The following is an 8,754-nucleotide window of genomic DNA, read 5'->3' on the forward strand; positions in this document are numbered from 1 at the left end:
AAGTTGGGCTCCTCCTGTAATAACTCCGTCGGCGAGGGTACGTTGAACTGTCTTCTTCCTTCGCTTCGAAACTCGCCCGCCGGTTACGACTTTTACATTTCACCACGGCGCCTCTGTCATGTCAGTTTACCTTTACGTTTTGCGGCATAGTTGTGCTTACCTCGCACATTCGTTGTACCTGAAGTACTTTATTTATTTCTCTGTTACGATAAATGTTTGTGGACCCCAGCGATTCCACTGGAGATAGCTCGGAATATTTTTGTCGCGCATTAACGACAGCGTGTACACGCTCTGTGCCGCTAAGGAACGCACCGTTCTTCGTTTTCTTGGAGCTATAAAAATGGGATGACGTCAGTCTGCAAATGTTCTTTCGAGAGGATTCTGCCGTTGTTACTGCGAGGGCAAAATAATACATCGTAACTGTCCAGTAGAAATCATGAGCAGCAGGTGTCTGGAATTACGAAATGGTACACAGTGGAATGAGATTTTCACTCTGCAGCGGAGTGTGCGCTGATACCAAACTTCCTGGCACATTAAAACTGTGTGTCGGACCGAGACTCGAACTCGGGACCTTTGCCTTCCGCGGGCAAGTGCTCTACCAACTGAGCTACCCAAGCACGACTCACGCCCCGTCCTCAAAGCCTTTCATATCAGCGCACACTCCGCTGGAGAGTGAAAATCTCATTCTGGAAACATCCCCCAGGCTGTGGCTAAGCCATCTCTCCGCAATATCCTTTCTTTCAGGAGTGCTGGTACTGCAAGGTTCGCAGGAGAGCTTCTGTAAAGTTTGGAAGGTAGGAGACGAGGTACTGGCACAGTGTTTTAATGTGTCTAGTAAACAGTGCTCCTAGAGCATACGAAAGTCATCACGATAATGGAACACGAAAAAATGGTTTCCAAAGTGACGTGTCCTGTAATATATCAGTGCCTCGTGGTGACTAGGTGTTGTGTGATGTCCTTACGTTAGTTAGGTTTAAGTAGTTCTAAGTTCTAGGGGACTGATGACCACAGATGTTAAGTCCCATAGTGCTCAGAGCCATTTGAACCAATATATCAGTACTCTGTTACTACTTGATATTTCATTATAAAGGGCCTTACAAAGCATATATTTCGTATTTTATTTACGGCGCTCTGCATCTAGCACGAATCTTAGTAACTTCTTTTCAATTTATCAGTATTTATTTATCTTTCCTTTCGTGAACAAGCGCTTTACCGCGTGAGCTACCCAAGCAATACTAACGAGCCGCCCTCACAGCTTTACTTCCGCCGGTATCTCATCTTCTAGCTTTCAAACTTCATATAAGTTCTCCCACATACCTTGCAGTACTAGAACTGTTGATAGAAAAGATATTGCGGACAAATGGCGCAGCCACGGCTTGGGAAAAAAAGGAAGGAAAATAGAGTTTAACGTTCGGTCGACATCGAGGTCATTGGAGACGGAACACAAGTTCGGATTGTGTCAAGGATGGAGAAGGAAATCGGCCGTGTCCTTTCAGAGGAACCATCCCGGCATTTGCCTGGAGCGAGTTGGGGAACTCTTGGCAAACCTAAATCTGGATGGCCGTACGTGATTTTGAACCGTCGCCCTTCGGAATGCGAGTCCAGTGTGCTAACCACTGCGCCACCTCGCTCAGACACAGATTGTGAAATTGTTTCCAGCTTTAATCTGCAATGAAGTTTCAAATCGGAGTGAAAGTTGATTCCGGAAACAGTCTTCTAGCTTGTGACTAAAGGACGTCTCCGTAATATCCTTTCTTCCATGAGAACCGTCCTCGCAAGGTGTGCAAGAGAACTTCTGGGACGTCTAGGAGCCAGGAGAAAAGCCATTGGCGGAAGTAAAGCTGCGATGGTTGGTGTTCAGTCGTGCCCGGCTAGTTCAGTCGGAGGAGCACTTGCCCGTGACGCGAAGATATCGGGTTCGAGTCCCAGACCGGTACGCAGTTTTAATATGTCAGGAACTTTGGTCAGTATGTCGTGTGCCAACTGGTGATTAAATTTATAAACAAAAAAGACTAAGGAATTAATAAAACAAGAAATTATTATGTATACGAATAAGTAACACGTTAAAGGGCGACTTTCACAACTGCGAGGGACTGCCGTGCAGAAGAAGAGTAGTGGGCTACTGGGAAACCTTCTAAATTGGATATGAGGACTTCAACAGTCTCGTTTTTCGGTTTAGTTGGTAGCCTGTCGCCGGAGAAATCTGTTGATGGTGCATACTTCTCTCTAATAAACTATGAAGGCTTAAATAGTCGCCGTAGCTTTTGTGAAATAATGCAGGAATATGTACCTGTTTCAGGTAGTGACATTAAACGTCATTTTTCAGGGAAACATTTACTTCAGGGTGAAAAAAGTTTCCAGTTTTCAAGAAGTATAGAGTATCTATAGTAAGCAATACTGTCCCTACGACTTATTTTAGAAGCTAGATTAAGAAAAGGCAAACCTACGATTCTAGCATTAGTAGACTTAGAGAAAGCTTTTGACAATGTTGACTGGAATACTCTCTTTCAAATTCTGAAGGAGGCGGGGGTAAAATACAGGGAGCGAAAGGCTATTTACAATTTGTACAGAAACCAGATGGCAGTTACAAGAGTCGAGGGACATGAAAGGGTAGCAGTGGTTGGGAAAGGTGAGACAGGGTTGTAGCCTCTCCCCGATTTTATTCAATCTGTATATTGAGCAAGCAGTAAAGGAAACAAAAGAAAAATTCGGAGTAGGTATTAAAATTCATGGAGAAGAAGTAAAAACTTTGAGGTTCGCCGATGACATTGTAATTCTGTCAGAGACAGCAAAGGACTTGGAAGAGCAGTTGAACGGAATGGACAGTGTCTTGAAAGGAGGATATAAGATGAACATCAACAAAAGCAAAACGAGGATAATGGAATGTAGTCAAACTAAGTCGGGTGATGCTGAGGGAATTAGATTAGGAAATGGAGACGCTAGAAGTGGTAAAGGAGTTTTTTTTTTTATTTGGGGAGCAAAATAACTGATGATGGTCAAAGTAGAGAGGATATAAAATGTAGACGGGCAATGGCAAGGAAAGCATTTCTGAAGAAGAGAAATTTGTTAACATCGAGTATAGATTTAAGTGTCAGGAAGTCGTTTCTGAAAGTATTTGTATGGAGTGTAGCCATGTATGGAAGTGAAACATGGACGATAAATAATTTGGACAAGAAGAGAATAGAAGCTTTCGAAATGTGATGCTGCAGAAGAATGCTGAAGATTAGATGGGTATATCACATAACTAATGAGGAGGTATTGAATAGAATTGGGGAGAAGAAGAGTTTGTGGCACAACTTGACTAGAAGAAGGGATCGGTTGGTAGGACATGTCCTGAGGCATCAAGGGATCACCAATTTAGTATTGGAGGGCAGCGTGGAGGGTAAAAATCGAAGAGGGAGACGAAGAGATGAATACACTAAGCTGATTCAGAAGAATGTAGGTTGCAGTAGGTACTGGGAGATGGAGCTTGCGCAGGATAGAGTAGCATGGAGAACTGCGTCAAACCAGTGTCAGGACTGAAGACGACAACAACAACAGAGTATCTAATGTTTTTTTTATTCCAGTCCTTGATGACAATATAAATTCCTTTGAGGATGAGCGGTTTCAGTCAGTAATGACCATCTTCAGATCTACAATATAAAAAATATATACACCTAGTGGGCAGTCTATCTTTCAACACAATTCAACATTTCATATCACAATATACTACCATACAACCTGAGAAATGCACAGATAAATAAGGGAATGCGGACCTGCTCTACACCATGTCCTAATGTGATAAGGCCATAATGGCATCGTCAAAACATATAAATATACTCAGTACAACATCGTCACATAAATCTAAAATATGGTTAAAATATGCCACATCGCCCATGCACAGAATATCTGACGTTCAGTGTTGTGCATAACGGAATTTGCATGAAAAAAGAAAATGACTCACTGATAGTTACTGATAAAATAATAATTTGGTTAACTCACTGCAAAGTTGAAGGCACTACTTAACTCTTCTTCCCATTAAGCACAGACAGCTGTCCAGATTATCTAAATGATCTTTTGTGTGTGCGCTTGTGTGCGTTCGTAAATACATCATTAATTGATATAGATCCCTGTATAAGATTTATAGGAAAAGAGCAGAATGGCCCACATCTGAGATGCAAGAAAAATGGAGGATCACGAGTCTAAATTGGCCATGCCCTGTTTAATCAATAAACGTCTCTCATTCATCGCTTTTCATCACGCGAAGTCTATATGGTTTGGTTTATGTTTCTCATTCGACAAATAATACTCATAACATTCTAGCTTTTTTAACTCTAATGTAACATATTTTTCACTTGCGCCTCTGAAATTTGAGACCACCGTCAGAACAAGAGCACTGGCATATTTAATATTACTTGAACGAATTCCTTTACAGTGCCACTTCTTACAGATTTTAACGATGTTCGTAATCACATACAAGCTATGTATTTGGCAACACCTTCTTCCAGAATGATGTAGCCCTTCTGTGGTTGGTTGGGAGGAGGGGACCAGACAGCGAGGTCATCGGCCCCATCGGACTAGGGAAGGAAGTATGCTGTGCCCTTCCAAAGGAACCATCCCGGCAGTTGTCTAAAGCGATTTGCAGAAATCATGGAAAACGCAAAGCAGGATGGCCGGGAGCGGATTTGAACCGTCGTCCTCCCGAATGCTAGTCAAATGTGCTAACCATTGCGCCACCGCGGTCTCTAGCCGTTTTATAGGGAGTATTATCATACGTCAGTCTAATCCAACATTCTTCCAACGGCGCAACAGGTCTAATGGCAATGATGATCCCAAACTCTTAATCCATATTTTATTATAGTTTCTTCGTGCACACCAATGAAACGGAAGCAGACAAAGTGAAAGAAAACCCAAGAGAAGAACGCTGAAATTGCATACGCATACTCTTAAATAGCTTTGCTGTCAATATTGCCATTTGATATCTTCCAGCCAACATTTACACTAAGAAATTTTTCTTCTGTTTCTCTCAAAAACTTGTGTAATAAAAAATAAATATCATCAAGAACAATAAAGAATCCTCTTTTGTAATCATAGAGCATATAATTAATAGATTTAACTAGCAGTGAGAGAACTTCCGCCAAAAGAACTGTACGTATAATCTCGATATCAGCTATCCTAAATCTAACAAAGTTTCTTTATGTTATAGTATCTATTACAAAAATAATCGTTACATCAAAAAGCTAATGTATCTACTTTTTTATATTTGAGAGCTTGTGCAGTTAGGCTCTGCTCTCTGCGACAGAAGAAAGCTGGCGACAGATTTCAGTCATCATCTATTTGACAACGTTTCTAACCAAAATTGATTTTATTGAATTGACATTCCTGCATGTTTTTAATGTGAGTATTTTTAATAGTTACCTCACCTTAATTTGGTCCGTGAAATAACCCTGCGATAAGCTCATACTTGTGGTAGAATCGATGTGAAATAGAGGGCTTTCCGTTTCTTAAAAATATGGTACGTCGTCTGTTACAGTAAATTTGTAGATATTGCGCGGGAATTGATATTGAATCCAAAGTATGAACCGTTGAAAATATACATTCAGTCTGTAGCTACAGATAGATAGACAGATAGATAGTTACCACGAGGAAGTTCGAAACTCAGAATAATTTTACTTGGAGATACACGCAAGGTGAAAAGTGTAACTGTAAAAGGTGACGACTGTCTGCAAGATAGTGACATTGTCTCATTTGTTTGCCTTCTAAACGCGTGGAACCACTACAGGACTCTCTCTCTCTCTCTGTGTGTGTGTGTGTGTGTGTGTGTGTGTGTGTGTGTGTGTGTGTGTGTGTGTTTTTTGAGAGAGAGAGAGAGAGAGAGAGAGTGAGAGGGAGGGAGGGAGGGAGGCTGGGTGTCACGTGATCAACAACGTAGTTAAAATGACATTTATCTAATAACGCTGAGGTTCAGGGACATTAGGATGGAATTTAGGGACGCTGAAAATCATTTTGACCCCTGAGTGTGCTTAATTTCTGTTATTAACATGGCAAACGCCAGCACTAAGACATGTGACATCATCATATGTATATACTCTCAAATACTTTACTGGTTTTGTGAGCTACGTTATTATGCGCACTGTTAGCTTCAGCTGCTTACCTGGGATGCTTGCGTGTTATACACGATAAATTTTCGCCGTAACTTTCTTCAAGTAGGATTTACTACTTGTGAGTCTTTCTTTGCGTGAATTAGGGGTCGAACAAGCTAGTGTACAAGATAATCCTTCCTTTATTGCGTTATCGCGTAATTTTGTTGTGAAGTTGTGAATATTTCTGGACGTCAGAATTCCTTCGTAAGTTCTTTTCTTCCGCTGCTCTGTCTGATCATTGGTAAGCCATTACTTTCCATCCTACTACACTTAACATTCATTTTCGTTAATTTTATCCTGAATTCAAATTTTGTGCGTATTTGTACCAAGCGAAGATAAATTTCTTTTCTTACTTTCAAACAGAAGGTATGTACGTAATTCTGCAGGCTTTCGTGGCCGTTGTCACTGAAGTTAAAATCTTCTGAGTTTTTAGGCCGCGACATATTTCTACTAAAATGATCGACGTTTCGACCCCTCTGCTGGGATCTTCCTCAGGATCTTCTGGTGTCGAAACGTCAAAAAAATGGTTCAAATGGCTCTGGGCACTATGGGACTTAACTTCTGAGATCATCAGTCCCCTAGAACTTAGAACTACTTAAATCTAACCAACGCAAGGACATCACACACATCCATGCCCGAGGCAGCATTCGAACCTGCGACTGTAGCGGTCGCGCGGTTCCAGACTGTAGCGCCTAGAACCGCTCGGCAACAGCGGCCGGCGTCGAAACGTCGATCATTTTAGTAGAAATATGACGCAGCCTAGTAACCCAGAAGATTTTAACTTCAGGAGGTATGTATATTGAGTGCATAATTAAAGCACAGCTATCCCCTTTGCTTTTCTGCCAATATTTTTCTTAATCTTTTCCGAGGAGAAGGTCGATCTCAACGTCCTCAGACCAAGGCTGAGTACCTGGTGGGGGGAAAGAGGTGGAAGGTTAGGGTTTCACGGCCATTAACGGTGACGTCATTAATGACGGAGAGCTAACACGGACAGAGAGGATAGGGGTGGAAATCGGTCGAGCGATCCAAAAGAACACACTTCTAAACATACCACCAGATAGGTGCTACAACACATTTTTTTGCAATAATTTCAACTATGTAATAATCTGGCGGACTTTAAACGTTAAAATGGTGTCACAGCCCATTATTGTAATATTTGTACAGTGTGAACCACCTAAAACTTGCAAATATTGTGGAAATGAGAAGTTCTATTGATGTGCGGTTCTCACATAGTTCGGTAGGCAGGCGTTCGTATTTTAGCCAATCAACAGATTATAATAATACTTACAAAGTATTTTTTGTGCTAGCATACACTTTTGTAAATGGGACAATGCCTATTGACCTTAACAGGCTAAAAGTAGGATAAATTAGAATCTCATTGGTTTTTATTGCAGGATTCTAGTACCAGTAGTTTTGGAAAGTTCCCACATCGAAACTTGTACAGTACCTGTGCTAGTACACATTAAATAAACACACACGTGCATAAATAATTATGTGGGTTGTGACCAGTAACGATACAACTGACCGTCACAGGGTCACAGGTTGTGTTGAGAATGACCATCAGCAGGGGAAATACACGCTTCCATTCTGGTGTGGAACGACTGCTGCACTCGTGTTTCAATTCCAGCGGAGATGTCCGAGCAGGCTGCAGTAATACATCGTTTCATATCACCTAGTGTAGACAGCGTCTTTTAGGTTTCTGACAGAAAAACGCACTTTTCAGGAGGAGTCGGACAACATATAACTTCCTCCCACATACATTTCGCGTATTGACCACGAGGAGAAAGTTCGAGAAATTAGAGTAAATACAGAGGCTTACCGACAATCATTCTTCCCACGCACTGTTCGCGAGTGCAACGGGGTTGGAGGGATCAGATAGTGGGACCGAAAGTACCCTCCGTCACACATCATTAGGTGGCTTTCTGCAATGTATTGTCCTGATTGCAATAGCGTCTCAGAGTTCTTTGAGATTTAGGTTGGTTGGCTGATGGGGGGGGGGGGGGAGGAGACCAAACAGCGAGGTCATCGGTCGCATCAGGTTCCTTTCTAAGGAACTATCCCGGCATTTGCCAGAAGTGAATTAGGGAAATCACGGAAAACTAAAATCAGGATGGCCGGACGCGGGTTTGAACCGTCGTCCTTCCGAACGCGAGTATCTTGACATTTAGATTAAGATTTGGTTGAAAAGTCAATTACAATTTGTCTGTCGTCATTGTAAATGCAGACATTTCTAGTTTTTCACTCCTCACCCGAATGGTACAAGGAAATCAGGAATAAACCCTAAAGTTCCTCCCCCACGAATTTCTTTCTTGTACACATTGCACATTTTGTCTGTTATACACACTACCGTAATAGAAGAGTTACTCATGTTACTATCGTTGGCCTGCTCGCACTCCTGTATGGAGTGGTTCCTAGAACGTATGCCCGGAGCGAGACGACTGTAGCGAGAGGCAAAGGAGAGCAGAGGACAGGTACCAGAGGCTACCTGCCTGCGACCGACACGTCCCGAACTTGTTGACTCGGTGCGTTAATGACTCGGTAATAGAATGCAAAGTGGCCCCTGCTGCTGCTGCTGCGAGGTCATCGCCTCTCCACAGTTCGCCGCTGATGTCACGCTCTTGTTTGGCCCATG

General features: G+C 42.2%; 1 non-coding gene across 1 annotated transcript; it reads right to left on the bottom strand.

Moving 5' to 3' along the window:
* Positions 1-542: 542 nt before the first annotated feature.
* Positions 543-617, bottom strand: Trnap-cgg. Its single transcript has one exon. It is a non-coding gene; the product is annotated as a tRNA-Pro (tRNA).
* Between the last annotated feature and the right edge of the window lie 8,137 nt (positions 618-8,754).

This window comes from Schistocerca piceifrons, chromosome 3, assembly GCF_021461385.2.
Source record: "Schistocerca piceifrons isolate TAMUIC-IGC-003096 chromosome 3, iqSchPice1.1, whole genome shotgun sequence".
Lineage (NCBI taxonomy): Eukaryota > Metazoa > Arthropoda > Insecta > Orthoptera > Acrididae > Schistocerca > Schistocerca piceifrons.